This window comes from Osmia bicornis, chromosome 11 (genome assembly GCF_907164935.1).
Source record: "Osmia bicornis bicornis chromosome 11, iOsmBic2.1, whole genome shotgun sequence".
In the NCBI taxonomy this organism is placed as follows: domain Eukaryota; kingdom Metazoa; phylum Arthropoda; class Insecta; order Hymenoptera; family Megachilidae; genus Osmia; species Osmia bicornis.
In genome coordinates this window covers 3,293,963-3,310,391 of record NC_060226.1, presented here as the reverse complement: position 1 = coordinate 3,310,391, position 16,429 = coordinate 3,293,963, and positions in this window count along the sequence as shown.

Below are 16,429 nucleotides of genomic sequence, written 5' to 3'. Positions count from 1 at the left end.
GTAGATGAATCTCGTTAAATTCTACAATGAACTATTAAAGTGATATACTTGTCTTTGTATGATCGAAAAGAAAAGGACTGTCCTTTTATCAGTTGCGAAAGAAATCGCGATTATGTTGTAATACTTGGAACATCGTGGTAATATTCGTACGTAAAGATAAGGTGCAAGAACAGAAGTTAATTTTGATAAGTATATCACGAAATCAGTCGAAAGTAGACACGTGCAACTGGCTTTTGAATATCTCATTGGTAATCAGAAGTTTTCGGATAATTACAATCTGTTGAGATATGGCTTAGACACTTATTTTTGGAATTAACAAATTGTTATTAATTTTCCTGGAAAGTGGAAAAACTGTTGCCTAAGAAATAAATTTGCAGGATGTACGTAGGTACATATTCAAATTAACATAATCTAACTTATTTTCAATATAATCTAAATATTCTTTAAATTCTATTCATAGTTCACTTAAGTCATTATCGCAATAGTTCTATAATAGTCTATCCTTATCATAGAAAGCGCGAATCTGTGACTTATCTATCTTTATTACTATTATGCAAGTATAATAAATTATATTTAGAATATATGGTATGTTGTTGATGATTTAGCATTTTATTTTCTGTAATGATACCCTCAAGAGAAGGTCAAACGATTGCAGAACTAAGAACGAGTGTCATTTAATTAATTTAAACAAATTACAGTTCAGTAAATTATCAAATACACCATGGGCACTCACACTTCATCGGTGTTCTTCTTTCCAAGCAGGTAAGCCTGCAAGCTTATGTGGTACCAAAATCTCAGGCAGGTAGAAAGTAGCCCCTTTGTACGTGAGATTCCTGTATTCTATTTGTACTAGCGAAAACAACTGGACTTTTACTCATTGTTAGTACTATTTATTTTCACTCGCAGCTGGCGCATACCTCTAACAGATAATTGAAGCATAAATTTTAAGTAAACTTTGAAAACTAGTTAGATTTTCGACCGGAAATTCCTGGATGGGCGTGAAGTACAAAGGTAAAGAAATACAGGGTGTACCATACAATTGGGTCAATCTACAGTTATAAAATGGTAAAGGATATCGAAATTAAATGGTGGTGAAAGTTAGGTAATTGAACTGCAAGTAAATCTCTAAGTAATTAGAAATGAGTTATGTTATAGGAATGTGTACGTTGAAATTTCTTAGTACGTAGTTGTAAACAGAAAGGAAATTGAACGTTGGTATATCAAAATTATCACGATCGGAGGATGCAGTGTACTGAAGAATTTAATGCATTAAATTGCACATTTAATCGCAATAAATGAGAGGCAAGCGGCGAAAAGTGTAAAAATTGCAGGATACTGTAATTAGGTCGGAAGCAAATTAATAATGTCAGTTCCTCTATGTGTCAAAGGGATGGCAATAACGCTATCCACATTTATTACTGAATAGAAAAATACTTTTTGTCAGAAAAGAATCACCAACTTCATAAAAACTAAATTAAGAAACTCAATTTCGAAACTGTTCTACATTCCCAACATTTTTGTAATAAATTACCTATTTGATTTCATCCTTTATTAATAGTATGGTATACGAAATTATACAAGAGCACAATTTTAATTTAATATAATGAATTAACAAATCCAACAAGTGTATGGCGAAGAAATAATTATGAAATACGAGAATTAAGGGATGAAAAATGAATAGTACTCATTAACGAAAGTGAAATAACTACGATACGATCGAAAAACAGGTCCCTTTCCTCCAAAATAAGGGGGAAAAGTTAAAAAGGCTTCGGCTAGACATTAATTAAGAGTCTTTATTAATTACCTAATTAAGTCCGTAACAATCTTGATCTTGGACGCATCCTGTCGTGCTTCGTTAAAGGTCATGATGCGCGCGAGTGAAACCAAAGTAGGGATACGGTGTTTGGAAAGGGTGAAGGTACACGAGCTGGAACTCGACGAGAAGTTAATGTACAGCATTTACCTTTCGCACCGGAACCCAGCGCGCTATACAGTGACCGGAAATGGCAGGTTTCGAGGAATCGGCGACGTACTTATTGAATATTAATTCGAACCTCTCACGCGTTGCCCGGCGATAAATTATTTATTTATTTCAACCAATCAATCTCTGACCTCCTTAAAATAAAGAATTCAATTCATTCATGCCGATATTTTCTAACACGTGTAATTTCATTTGTAATAAGCATCGATTTCAAAATCGATCTCTAACGAGCGTTTCTATTGCGCTCAAGATGAATTACGTTCCGTACGACGAAGATGGACGAAAAATTGCACATTCTTTTTTTCTGGTAAAGGAATCAATTTAAATTATGCCATTTCGGAGTCGCTGACTTATTCAATCTTTTTTCTCCGGTTGGCCTCGAGACGGAACCGCGTGAGAGAAAAACTTCTTGAATGATTACTCTTTCACCATGAATCACTCGATTCTGGTTTGGCAAGATGATTTGGAGAAAAAAATTCTTATGCATCGATCGAACATTATCCCGCATTGCCGAAGTGTCGCTCGTTTCGCCGACGAATCGTCAATTTGTGTGCACGCGCGTCGAATAATACGAGCGTGAAATTTCAATGCTGATGAATCGTTACGCAGGGAATTACATGTCATAAGATTTTTCTTTTATTACTCAATCAACGCGTAAGTGTTTTACTCGACGAACTTTCAACATCAATTTAGTCGGAAATGAGGTCTGGTATAAAAAAAAAAAAAATAGATTTACTCTTCTTCCTGTTGCAGCCACCAGATCGGAAACGCCCTGTATATTCGACAGGATTTCAGGACACAGGATAGTCTCGTCCCTCGTCTTTCTCTCACCTTCTCTAACCTTTCTTTATCTCATTCGAGGACTACCTCTCCCTTTCATTCCTTATCCTTTATTCTTTATTCCTGATGCTTCCCTGTGAACGTATCGGGGCAGAAGAGCTCGCGCGAGCGCACAATCTCCGAACTGCATAATACATTTTGAACTGGTTTTATTCTGCCAAACGTAGTTTCTCATTTTTCCCATTGCCTTCTATTGCACCACTCTTTTCCCTCCTCCTCCTTCTCCTCTTACTCTTTTCTTTCTTCTTTTTTCGTTTCTCCATTCTTGTTATCCATCCTCGCCACTCCCTTCCCGCCTCTTTTTCGCTATTCCTTCGCATCTCTTTCTTACTTATTGTTAACGCAACAGGGAATATAAAGAGTCTAGACCGACACCTGTGTGCCCCCGAACAACTGCCTCTCCCTTTCTACTCCTTCCTTCTTCCTTCTTCTCGCCAACCCCTGCTTCTTTCTTCCTCTTCTTTCTACTTTTTCTCCGCCGATCCTCCACTCTGTTACTCGGCATCCCTTCTTGCACCCCCCGTTTGTTTTCCCAACCGCGTTCCAGCCCGGAACTGCATTCTGCGTACGGACGCAGGCAGATGATTCGTCGGGGATTTCGTGTACCTACTTTTTTCAAATGTTTCCACGTCGCCTGCCGATGAAATGGTATTAACCCCTTGCACTTCAAGGCCTTTCGCTGAAACGTGCAATAGCCCCACGATAATTCCCTGACTTTGAGACTTTGGAGATGGGCCTGAAGAAGTGGGAAATTATGGGGTGTCAGGGGCAGAAATAGTAGAGAAACAGAATTCAAAAGTAATATCCCAAGTAATTTCGTGTCCCTTAACTGTTTGAGGTATTCAAAAATTTCACTGAATTCCATTCAACGTACATCGTCGTTGCGTGTATCTATTCGAAAGTTTCGTTTTCGAAAAGGTGAGTCTTTGCAGTATTATGTTCGACATAGCCGATGTAAAAACCAGTTTGAAATGCATATTGCGCTTTAATACGAGCGCGTGTGCTGTTGTCGGTGTGCAAGCAAACGTCTGCTTGCCTAGAGTACACCGGGGAATAAAGAATCAAGAATAAAGGATCAAGAATAATAAAAAAAAAGAAGGAGGCAGCGTTCTTGGGAGGAGCAACCAAAAAAAGCGAGATGCGGAGAGGTTGAGAGGAGAGTAACAAAGACAACAAGGCAGAAAGGGAAAGTCCGTCGAAAGAACGTACCCGCTGGTCCGCGTGTCCTGCAAAAATACGTTGCACGTAGCGTACACGAGTGGCGCATCGGTTTATTCAACGATGCACGACCACGTCGCGAATGCGTCTGGCCTCTTTCGTGTTTCGTATGCAGCCCCGCGACGCGACGCATCATCTTGCCGAAAATAGAGAAGGAGAGGAGACGCGAAATTGAAGAAACGGAAGGAGAAAGAAGAATCGTACGTCGCGTGGATTAAGCGAGAGACAACCGCATCTTCCGGAAGTTTCAGACGACTCGCACCGACGCGACGAGTCGTTAATCGAGTGGCAAAAAGGACGTCGGGTTTCTTGACCCTTAAACCCCTCACTTCGTGGTAGAAAGTAATTTTTCATTTACTTTTAATACTTTTTAATTTAAACCTTTGCATTGGGAAACTTTTGAAAATCGAAAGCTCTACTTTAAGAAAAAGGATTAGAAATATTTATGATTTTTTTTCGTTAATTTAATATATTTTGGAATAAATAAAATTTGAAATTCAATGGTAAATTACATATGGATATTTCCATAGTAGCCTCAATTAAGCATAAAGGTTTGCAAATATTGATATTAGAATTGAAAATTTGCATACATTTAGGTGAAATGCAAATGTCATGTATGAAACTTGAATGACTCGTGTTTCGAAAAGGGTGTACATGTATGAATTAACTGGGTAGGGTTAGGTCCTTTTGTCTACTTTTGTACTAATGTTCGTACCTCTCTCGGGGCCCTGCCGCAATAAAAATATCGTTAAGAGCATTACTTTCCTGAGAAGTGAAGAGGGAATAAGGGAGAACGGCGTGAAACACTTGAAACTCGTCGACTTTGGCACTTTGAAAACCCTTTGAAGGTGTTGAAACAGCTTTCGAACTTAATACCATTTAACTCGCTACCCTCTTTAATCGATTTCGTCTTTGGATTTCGAGTTGAATCACTTCAGGACACTCTCGGACGAAACGAGCCAAGTTTACCACCTGAGTTTAAGAGCTCTTTTTCGCTAATTAACGAGAGACTATGTATATCGACTTAAAATAAAAAGGGGTATTTTCTGATAAAAAATTAATTTCCATTATTATCAAGAATTGTCTCTTCTAAACTTTAACTTAAAGTAATCTGTGATGGATAAATTTCCAATTGACTGCTAGTAGAACGAACAGTGTTAATTTATCATAACCCTGGTAAAGGGAGTGTCAGTATATGACGAATGAAATGAAGACGTTTCAATGTTTCATTAACGAGCGTATCAAGAAAATCCACGCGCTAAGGGCATCCCGTTTCCTCATCTTCTGATGAGCATCAACAGGAAGTACAAAGCGAAGTTCGTCGGCATAAGCGATCGAAGAACCATCCGGGAGGCGGCGATTCGGAACCGTGCAACGAATGCGGCGCGTTGCACACAGTGGCTTCGAGGTACGAGGTAAGTTGTTCGTGCGCTCGAGGAAGGAAGGAAAAAGAAGAAGCGAGACCTCAACCCCGGCAAATTCGAAAACGCCGTGCACCGTGTAACTTTCCCACTGTTCGGGCGCGAGGAGAACGACGTATGGCTTAGGGTAGACGCGCGAACACCGTGCCCTTCGTCGCGACGAATTGAAAGAAAGGAGACCCTAAAAAAAAAAAACTGGTTCTTTATTTTCCCTTCGTGGGTCCAGGCTAGCAGCACCTGGCCCGCCGGTTCGTGCTCCTTTACGAACCCGAGGGACCTTCGATCGAATCTTGAATTTCTTCGTCCACCAAAGTCGGTGCTATTCTAACGAACGTTAATCGACGATTAGGTTAAACGATAATGTTCTCCCTACTTGACAATACAGATGCCGAGGACACGGATCACGTCATCGATACCCGGATTTCCCTTGAAATCTGATGAAAAATGTAACGACAGATTATCTTGCTCATGACGAATGTGGACTCATTGATCAGTGGTTCCCGGTTAGTTTCGCTCCATTTCATTTGCTTGGAATACCGTGGTAGCAGGGTGGTTTAGACACCGCTGCTTTCGGGGTTCGTACAATACAAACTCAATTTATCATGGGTTGCACAGATTTGTTGAAGCAACTCCAAGCTGGGTTACGTAATGCGTCTTGTATAGATTTTCTAAATCGTCAAGCAGGACGTGCAATTTTTTATCATGTTCTTTGTTCATAAATTTTGTTTGAAATTATATAACGAGAAATGAAGGGTGCGGAGGTTTTGATAGGAAATATAGAGGGTAGCAGAGCAAGTTGACACAATTACAAACTTCACTGGCTAATTTAAGAATACGGTCGATACACTTGAATTGTGCACACTGGGTGCAATGAACGTTGAAACAGAATAAATCGTTACGTATGTTAGGGGAGGGTAGATAAAATTCAATAGTACAATAATATCTGAATACAATTCGGTATTACCTTATTCGGGAATAGAAACAATTCTACCCTCTAAGGTTCCAACATTGAACTGAGATAGGGTGGTATTGTTAATAACGAATTATTACCGCTACGTTACGTGTCTCCAGTATAATTCAATTAGAATTTTCGGGACGGCTGTAATTATCGGAAGAAAAGCATGAAAAATATGAAGCTTTCGAAGCGCAGCAAATATGTTAATGAAGACACGTAGCAAACTGATAATCTTGACGGTTCATCTCGCGTGATTATTCCTAATTATGCAAATTGTCAAGCTTTCTGATCAGTCCCGGCCAACTATATCCGGACACGAGATCGTGATGCCCTCTTGGCTACCTTGAATTGAAGGTTTAACGTTTAATGATATTGCTTGTAATTATATGTCCACGTTTTACGAAATTATGAAAGCAACAATATCAGCGAGTAACATTATTCAGAACATTGTAAACGTTATAAAGATAACATGAAACGGTGTTCATTGCGCTTTCGGTAGATAATATAATCGAACGGATACTGACAGTACAAGAAATTATTGTATCTCTCGTTATGCATATGCATCAACCTTTTAGCATAGATATACTATAACTGTTTCCCACATTTTATACCCGCATCGATAATATGGGTATTTACATAGAATTCTTTCACTAACCGTTCCTTCGAAATCTTTCCGAAAGCCACCTTTTCGACTGAGAATATATCACCCGTGAAGATACATCAGCTGATTATATAATGCTACTTTTAATTACGATATTAACTCGAGTGTACGTTCCAACCGATATCCCTCATTTTTCGAACAAATTACACGCGAGACGATAATTTTACCTGATGTACATTTATGGAAATTCATTAGCTACCGTACAGGTAATGATAATTGATTATTTAGCTTCGAAATTAGTTTCAGGTATCACTAGGTATTACTTTGCACCTGTAGAAATTATTGCTATTATATAAAATTTATTAATTTCTTTTAGAGAATGTTAAAACAAGGTTGAAGAGGTTCTGCAATATTGAAAAATATAAAATAAAATTTAGCTTGAAATTAATTACTATAAAAACAGTATACTTGACGTGATATCAAGTCGATAGAAGTCACTTTTAGAACAGCTAGCTGTGAAAGAGGAACGCGATCTACATTGGCACAGATCGGGTCAATATCCTTCGAGTCCTGTCCCATGCATCCTACTTTCATGCTCACCTTTAGTTTGCATTATTGAACAGTTGGCTAATAAAAGAGCTCATCTCTCTGTATGCAAATATTGCTATTATTACAAGTGTTCAGTTGAAAGTTCAATGATATTATTCTTGGTGAGTATACTACAACTTCATCTAAGGATGTTCAAAAATATCTTATACTATCAGTATAACCTTTTAACACTGAATTAATACTGCGAAGAAAATGTAAATGTGTAGAAGACATTTATGAAAGGTAGAAGCTACATAAATATGTATAACACGGTAGTAACATTTATGCGTGACAAAAGACATTTAAAAAATTGGTCACTTCCTTTTGACCCAAATATCAGACGTTAATAATTATTCTTGTAACGATGCAAGATTACATCTTTAGATTGCGATAGCAGATTTTAATTCGAACCTCCAATTCACCCTATCTTTCTCTCTTCGTTAGTTTTGTGCTCTTTAATTGCAGTTCACCTTCTTAATTACAGGTAGTTTTCAGGTAATTTCAATTCAAATTTTTTTATGTAATTTGCATACTTTATATAGCGTAAATAATTAATTAAAGGTAGTACAAAGTTATGTATTGCAAGAAAAGGGAGTATGAAAAACAATATTCTAAATTTTTTGACATTCTACGTGTACAGATCATCAAATGATTCGTCATCGTAGAGGGGCTCCAATTAATCAAGAACATCTTAAATCGTTTAATGGAAATCAGACCGACGATGCGGGACATTAAATGGGTGGCAAAATATAGAGCGCGTGGATGTTTTAATTCTAATTCGAAACCGCACACGATCTCACGATCCTTACATAAAAGGAACTATAATATTATAAATTTTCAGTATTCTGTAGTATAAAAAGATTAAACTTGTCATTTGCAAATTGTCAATTTTTAAAAAGAAACTTACACTGCTTAATCTCTAATAACGATTTTAACAATCCCCATTAAAAAATTAGATTAAGGAAGATCCCTTTTTATAAGATGATATGTAACACGATTTTCAAGGGTATCGGTAATAGATCGATTGATTGAGCCGATCGCGGCGGCGTTCTCGTTGGCGTAAGATTTCGCGGGTATAAAATCACCGGGTAACCCTGATCCCTTCTGGATGATCCCGAGTCAAAGCATGCATCCCGGCAAAAAGGAGCAAGATCGAAATGGAAGGGGTTGGGTAACCTTCGGTCGCAGTTAGAGCTTCTTTGAAAACTTCTAAATAGCGGCGTGCATCCGAGCCTTCTGTATTTCCTGTTCGAGGCCAAGCCTTCTGCTCATAGGAGGCCATGAATGGTCGTTCTGTCTACCTGAGCCAGGGATCCTTCAAGGACCGCAACGGACCCCTCAATGGTTGATACTCCCCTCACAGTGGTACCGTGTGGCCCGAGGAGATCAAATATTATAAATACGAGAAGTCTCGTCGTGTGTTGTTGAGGCCCGAACGCTGCTTATCGGTCGCTTTGATAACTGCATCCGGCCTTATCCTTCTGCAAATAAAGGGACTCGGGTTCCCGGCTTCCCGGGATCACTAACTCGCCATGGGAATTTAGTTATATTCAGCCGCTCGATCGATATACGGTGGACCAAATTAATATTTGCTCACTTAGATACGTAATTAAATAATTATGGCTAAATATATCCGTTTCAATTATATCAACCCTTACTTAGGTAAAAATATATTATAATTCTTATTGGAATAATGTGAAAGTCTGATAATTTCCACCAATTAGATAATAATAGTATTTTCCGGGAGGTATTTGCTGGGAGGATGCTCGTAAGAAAAATCGATCAACGCTGTCAAGCGATAATTCAATTTTTCGGTTAAAGGGTTCCTCATAGAAATTCTATAAGTGATTCTCCTTCGTAACATAGTCGAATCTCGTGCACGTTCTCTCGATCGAATTACACCCGAGTCTCAACCCAAAATTGCAGAAAATTCAAGTAAGAAAACGACCCTGAACGAGCTAACTCTAATGAACCAGACTCCGCTGACGTTGTCAATGACTTGGCTCAATGAAATCGCATTTTCGTGAGACTGCACGGCACGGAAAGATGCACAAAGTTCCCCGACTCTTGAAACAGGTAGAATTCTCAGTGGCTGTCCTTCTCCACGGATACCGACCTCCTCTTCCCATCTTTCTCTTAGCTACTTCTCTATTTTTCGCAGACAGGTTGGCCCGCAGCAGCAATTTTCGGCACCGTCCCTCTCTTTTCATCCCGATACAACGCGATTCCTCCTCCTCTTCTCGTTACGAGCCATCTTCGTGCTATAGGCGCCTCCCTTTGTTTCGGAACCCGAACAAGCGATCCTTGAAAGTGTCGTAACCTCGTGGCGTCCTTAAATTCTGTCCTCTCGCGTCATCCTCTCGGCTTCTCCGCGTATCGAGGATTCCGAGTAACGTTGTTTTCTGAATAACGATACGGGAAATCAGCTCCTGTTCGAATGAACCACACGAGGCCAGATACTGCAAACTAGTTGTTTTTCTTTAATCCAAGAATTTTTGCTTCGAAGGTTACACTCTTTTTTTATCTATTAATGTCGCCTCAGTTGCTAAGGTTATCAGAAACGTGTGATATATTGGACCAAAATGCTACATTTTCTTACATTTGAATACATATCATTTGAATTAATGTAAGAAAAATTAAGCAACTTAATAAACTGTAATTACAGTGTATTCATTTTGGATCGTTCAAAAATAAGCGAAACAACGATGACTGTTTCGCACCTGCATTGCAACGCTTGATTCAATGTTGCAAAGAAAGCACAAAAAGTTGCACCAGTTTAGATGGGAACGTGTACCACACCCATTACATTCTCCGGGCATTGTTCCATGAGAACATCACCTCCTTCGGTCAATCCAATACCTTTTTGCAAGAAGAAACTGATGACGGGAAGATTTCGTGGAAGCACAACAAAGTTGCTTTAACAAGAACATCATATTTATTACGTGAAGCCGTTATTATAGCAAAAAAATAATGTCCTTCTTGCTACGAACATGTAGCCAAAACATAATTGAAGTTTTTGAAAAACATAACATACTGAAGTTAACTGAACGGTATGAAATTCAAGGAAACAAAAGGAGGGTGTGCGAAACTTCCTCATTATTAGTTAGAATTCCATTTAACTGGCGAATAATCCTCTCGCGTTTCTTCGTTTGATCCGCGTAGATCCCGCACGCGTTTTCGTGTCGGCTCTTTAATTATACGGCGTTTTCTTCGCGAACGACACGACAGGTGTTCGCCACGTGTGCGATACCACCCTTTCACGTTAATAAGATGGTACCTGCACTTTTGAAAGTCGCTCGTTTCGCCTCGGAGTATATATCGCGAGGGTTGGATGCTTCGTACCAGAGAAGCGATGATAGTATTTTAGTTTTAAGGTCAGTTTTACAACCGTTATAATGACGTTCTTTATTTTGAGGGTGAACACCTCGTGTCAGCTGATTTCGTGTGCGAAACGCCTTGAAACGCGAGTGGTTGCCCTTTTGTTGGTACAATATAACTGAACGAATACGTTGCACCCCGTGATTATGCGACAAGTTTAACATAAATATTGAGTTGCTCCGAGGGAAGGGTTTTCTCTTCCTCCATGACTCATTCTGAATGGCGGTATTGATTTCCACCCGGGGGAGAAGTATGATATGACAAAAATCATGGTTACAAAAAATTATCACTGTTGCATATTAAATTAAAATATTAATCAACCTTTGCGTATTAATAGAACACCCAGATGCATTTGCAGGCCATACGGTTTCATTTGTCAAGCAACTAAGTCACGCCCAATCAAGAAGCCCAGTTAATTGTCTTCAAGGGTCCTAAATTTCTTCAATTGAACTCCTAGTCTTGTATTTAGTGAAGCAGCATCCTGATTAGCCAATTCATATCAGCATCATTTAATTTGTAAACTTGGAATAAACTTTAATTCATCTTGATCAAATAGTTTTGAAACCGTCAATTTAATTTAATTATCAAATAACGATTCAGTATGAATATTCGGATTTTCGATTTTTCTTCAACTATACCATACTATATTCTATTTGGAAGTAAAATTTCGCCCTGATGGTACAGTCGCGTGCTCGTAGCTTCTATTTTCTTCGTGCCCCAAAATCTATACGCGAACGCATTCGTTCGGGACACCCGTTCGTAAATTGCTTAGCAAATTAACGGAGTTGAAAAATGTCTTTGTCTTCCACGCGATATCCTGGAGGTCGTACTCATCCGGCGACCCGTATATCTGTTTGTCGATCAGGAAGACGGCAAAAGAGGTTTCTTGACCCGTCTGTCGCCGCCTGACAAGGGAGCGAACCGCGCGAAGGGCGTTTTCCCGCTCTGTAGCATGCTCGAAACCGCTCGATGGGATCACCATGGAGACAGACGTTCCCATACCTTTATTCCCCGAGATATTTCCCCATGAAGCTACGCCGCTCCTTCGTCCCTGTCCCGCAAGCCTCATACCCAACTTTCGGCCGTTCCACCCTCTTCGAAGGTCGTCGGATTGAGCCTAGATCGCACTTACCCCCGAAAGATCCTTCAAGAAACCGACGCGGATTTTCGTCTGATGCCCACCAGCAACAACTTCTGCAACTCCGCAGACTTCGTATTTTCTCAATCCCATGGAAAATCAATATTATTTTTCTATCTAACAATGAATTTGAATAAATATAATTTGAGAGTGGATTGATGAGACGGCAAATAAAAATTTAGGTTTGAATTCCCACAGCTTTTCATTGCATTTCTTATAAATAATTTTAGAATTTATGGGTTTCGGAATATTTTAGAGATTTGCAAAAAGTTAATACTGAGAAGTATGGTCAGAAACGTTCTTTAGAACAGTGCTTTAGGATTCTACCTGGCCCAGGTCACTGATTTTTATTTATTCTTCTTATCCTTTGAAAACTTCGCGAGCTGTTCCGTAGCATTTATTCACGAAAACGTCTTTCGGTACTTTAGATATTTCAATGTATTCCTATGTTTATCTTTACATCTTTCTTGAATTCTGATATAACTAAAAAGAAAGCAACGTTGAGGAATAGAAGAATCAGGAGGACAGAATCGAAGAAGTTTAAGAGAACAGAGAATTTCAATTAAACTCTGGCTACGAATTTTCTGAAAAACTTGACAGTTAAATTAATGTTGTCAATCGGTTGAGATTAACTTATAGCAGCTGTATTTGCAAAGTTTACCAGCAATTTAGCGAAAACCGCATGCGCAGCAGTTGGCAAGCGTGAATGGGACTCCACCCGAATTCGGAGTTGAAAGGACTCGACCCACCCTCTTGTGGTACATCTGATTTAATCTGATTTTCTGTTAATTCCATAGAACTCGAGGAACAAATAAGTTCGAATGTTACTTAAATAAAATATCATAAAGATTATTCTTCAAATAATTTATTACACAATATTTATTAAATATGTCATATGTGGGCTATGTTATTTTTAACACCAGTAAATTTATTCAGCTTCAAATAAAACTTGCTATCCAGGATTTTTGAATAAAATATTTTCTGAATAATCTTTGAATTACTTGTCTCGACGAGAACCGAGATTGAAAGCTTCAGAATAAATAAAATATCTGGAAGACCTTGTTTTAAGTTATATAATACCACAGTAATTTTCGTTTTTCCTGTTTCTTAGTTACAGAATTGAATGTAATTGTAACATAAACAGGTGTATACATAGTTCTCGCCTTTCGTGACCAACCAGGTACACATTTATTATTTATCGTATCTGCCCATTGTAATCCTCCGGACGATTTTCTCGTTTAAACCACATCGATCGAAATCGGAGACCTCGAGTTGACTCAGGTCGCGGTCACGAGGGTATTGCACCACGTTGCGCCATGCTTTGCACCACGTTGCACCAGTTGCAGAGATTCAAACAGAAATACCGTCGCGTCGGATCGTTACACACATTGCGACTGAGAAATCGCGCCTTAACACTTCAAGAGTAGACTGTTTGATGACTCAAAGTCTTAAGCTTAAACATCAACAATAATGTCTGCTGATTATGATTGAGTGTTATCTTGTTATTTATTTACTAACAAGAGTCAGTAATGTAAATTTTTTTAATTTTATACTTTCTTGCAGGTCTGGGTCACGACTGACCCACCTTCACTGTTTAAGGGTTAATAGAATGCTTCTAATTTAGTGATATATGATATTGCAATGCTAGGGTTGACTGTCGAACTTAGTATGATGAAGTGAAGACAGAGAAACAACTAAATTCTTACATTTTTTTAACCAAAGCCTATGATTCTATGCTACTAAAGAAGAGGAGGAGATAAACAGCGAAGAGCTGTTATACGAACACTTAAGTGTCATTACATCATCGTTAATTGTACAACATAATTTATCACGTTTATTCGGTTTGCATCGAGTGTCGTATCGATATGCAAAGATCAGCAAGGGGTTGATCATAGTATTAGAGCAAAGAAATTTTCCATGACTAATAGAGGAACACACGCGTTGGTCGTCCTATGGGGTCCAATGAGAATGTTCCTCCAGCATCTGTTTCTTAGTCACGAAGAACTTCGTTAGGTCACTTTTTTCCCTCTCCTGACTAATACCACAGCCCTGAACCGCGAGGGTGCTGGGAAATCAGAGAAAGTTCAATGTGTTTTTTCTTCTTTAGAAGAAATGTGAGAATTGTGAGGCATTGCGGGTAGAATATGTCAAGACAAATTTATAGTCACCATAAAAAGGTATACTACGTAGCTCCATAATTTGTTAAAAAAAAAAAAGAAAAAACAGACTTTCCCCCAAAAACATAATTTTGTTGTAATTAGCAGAAAATAGCAGAGAATTTTGAGAATTCCTTTAGATTTTCTGGAATGTCACTGTGACAAATGAAAATATTATTGAATTGTCTTATTGCTACTGAATTTTAAACGAATCGGGTAGTAATTGTGATGCTAAACGAATTCAAACGAGGGGTGTTAACATTAATATCGTAGCTGGACGAAACGAAATGCCTAGCAACGTAATTGCTTGCTTTTGTCACGGTTTCACCTTAGCATTTGTTTAGAATTTTTCTCCTCTTTCATTTGTCAGTGTCTCGGTTTTCGTGCGCGCAACACCCTTACGTGAAACGAAATCGACAGCATCTGTACAAATTTCGTACAATGTGTGACGAACAGGAGAAGCTGCTTCTCTTTCTTTTCACTAGCGAACGACAATAAGTACCTAAGTCGCCCCATTTGTCAGAATTCCAAGAGGAAAAGTGCCTACTGAATAATGCAACACTGCTTCTTCGACGCAACGACGACTGGTTTTCCGTTTATCGAGCCTTCATTGCATGCTGAATGGTTTGTTCGAGAACTTCTGCATTGATTCAAAATCATATCCTACACACTACGCTATTTATCTTATCAAATTTTATTTCAATTATTAGTCAATTAGAAATCTTTATTGCGATCGGTAATCTGTTATCATAAACGGATAAATAAAGAAAAGTAAAGGAACACTGATCACACTTATGAGGAAATGGACATAATTCAAACAATTATAAAAAATAAGAAAAACTAATGTTAAAATATGTTTAAAATGCAAATTTACAAAATGAATAAATAATGAATACTAAAAGGTGCTATTAATTATGTTGCAGAAGAACTTCCATCAAAATATTTTGTATTATTTTTTTTTTTATCATTAAAGATTTGTTGTCGTACTGTAGTCACAAATAAAGTCTTTGGGCATACTTTAAATGTAATTCGTCCATCAAAATATTTTGTATTATTTTTTTTTTTATCATTAAAGATTTGTTGTCGTACTGTAGTCACAAATAAAGTCTTTGGGAATACTTTAAATGTAATTAAATAAATACTGCAATCATAAGATATGGGTCATTAGAGTACTAACAATGTTCATTATTATGAATTATGTTGCATTCTATCTCATTATATTTCATATATATATGGCAAATGTATTTAAGATATGAACATTTGTACAATCTTGGATGAATGCATATGTTGCAAATTGCAACGAGGTAGTTGATATCTGAGGAAACGACCGTAGGGTGTCAAGAAACTTTTTTCTTGCAGTTTAAACAGATGATAGGTAGAGGTATATCGTATTTCTCGAAGAACACGTCAGGGACATGTGTCATTCCATGGAAAAATTCACGACTTGTCTGTTCACGATTGCCAAGTAACACGATTATAAAGGGGTCTCTGTATGCGTATCGAAAAGCAAAGTTCAGCTACTAATTTTACCATTTTACTGCGATAGACTGCGATCAGGTTAACAAAAGAGAATAGGAATGGAAATAACTTTTGTTTTAAACGAAGAACACTGATATTCATTAATATTATTTTGACAATGTTTATCCAATAATACTTATTACCATTCAAAACGATTCATTCATAAAGAAAAAGAAAGCTGTACCGTTGTCGAATTGTAGCCAAGAATGGAAAACAACGTTCATCGGCATCACGACTTGAAATTAAACAGAACGACGAGTCGAGAGACGACAATCGAAAGAGGGATCGATCGATTATCTTGACACCTCGATGCTACTTATCATTCTAAACCGTGCTTCCGTTGGAAATACGTGTCGGAAATTACACCTTCCGCGTGCTACGTCCAACTCACTAATACGCGTGAATAATTAGAGATACCAACCACGACGATGAATGAACGTAACACGTGAAAACTACAAGGAGATAGTGAATGCAATTCGGTCATGAAAAGACTGATAATGAATCGTATGATTACTAGCCTTCTTACTTAACTCGTCTTTATACATATACAACCGTTTAAATGATGCCAGGTGACCAAAATATTCTTTTTCTGATAGCTAATTAAGGTGCATCCGCCATAAGGAGAGAGAAAAGAC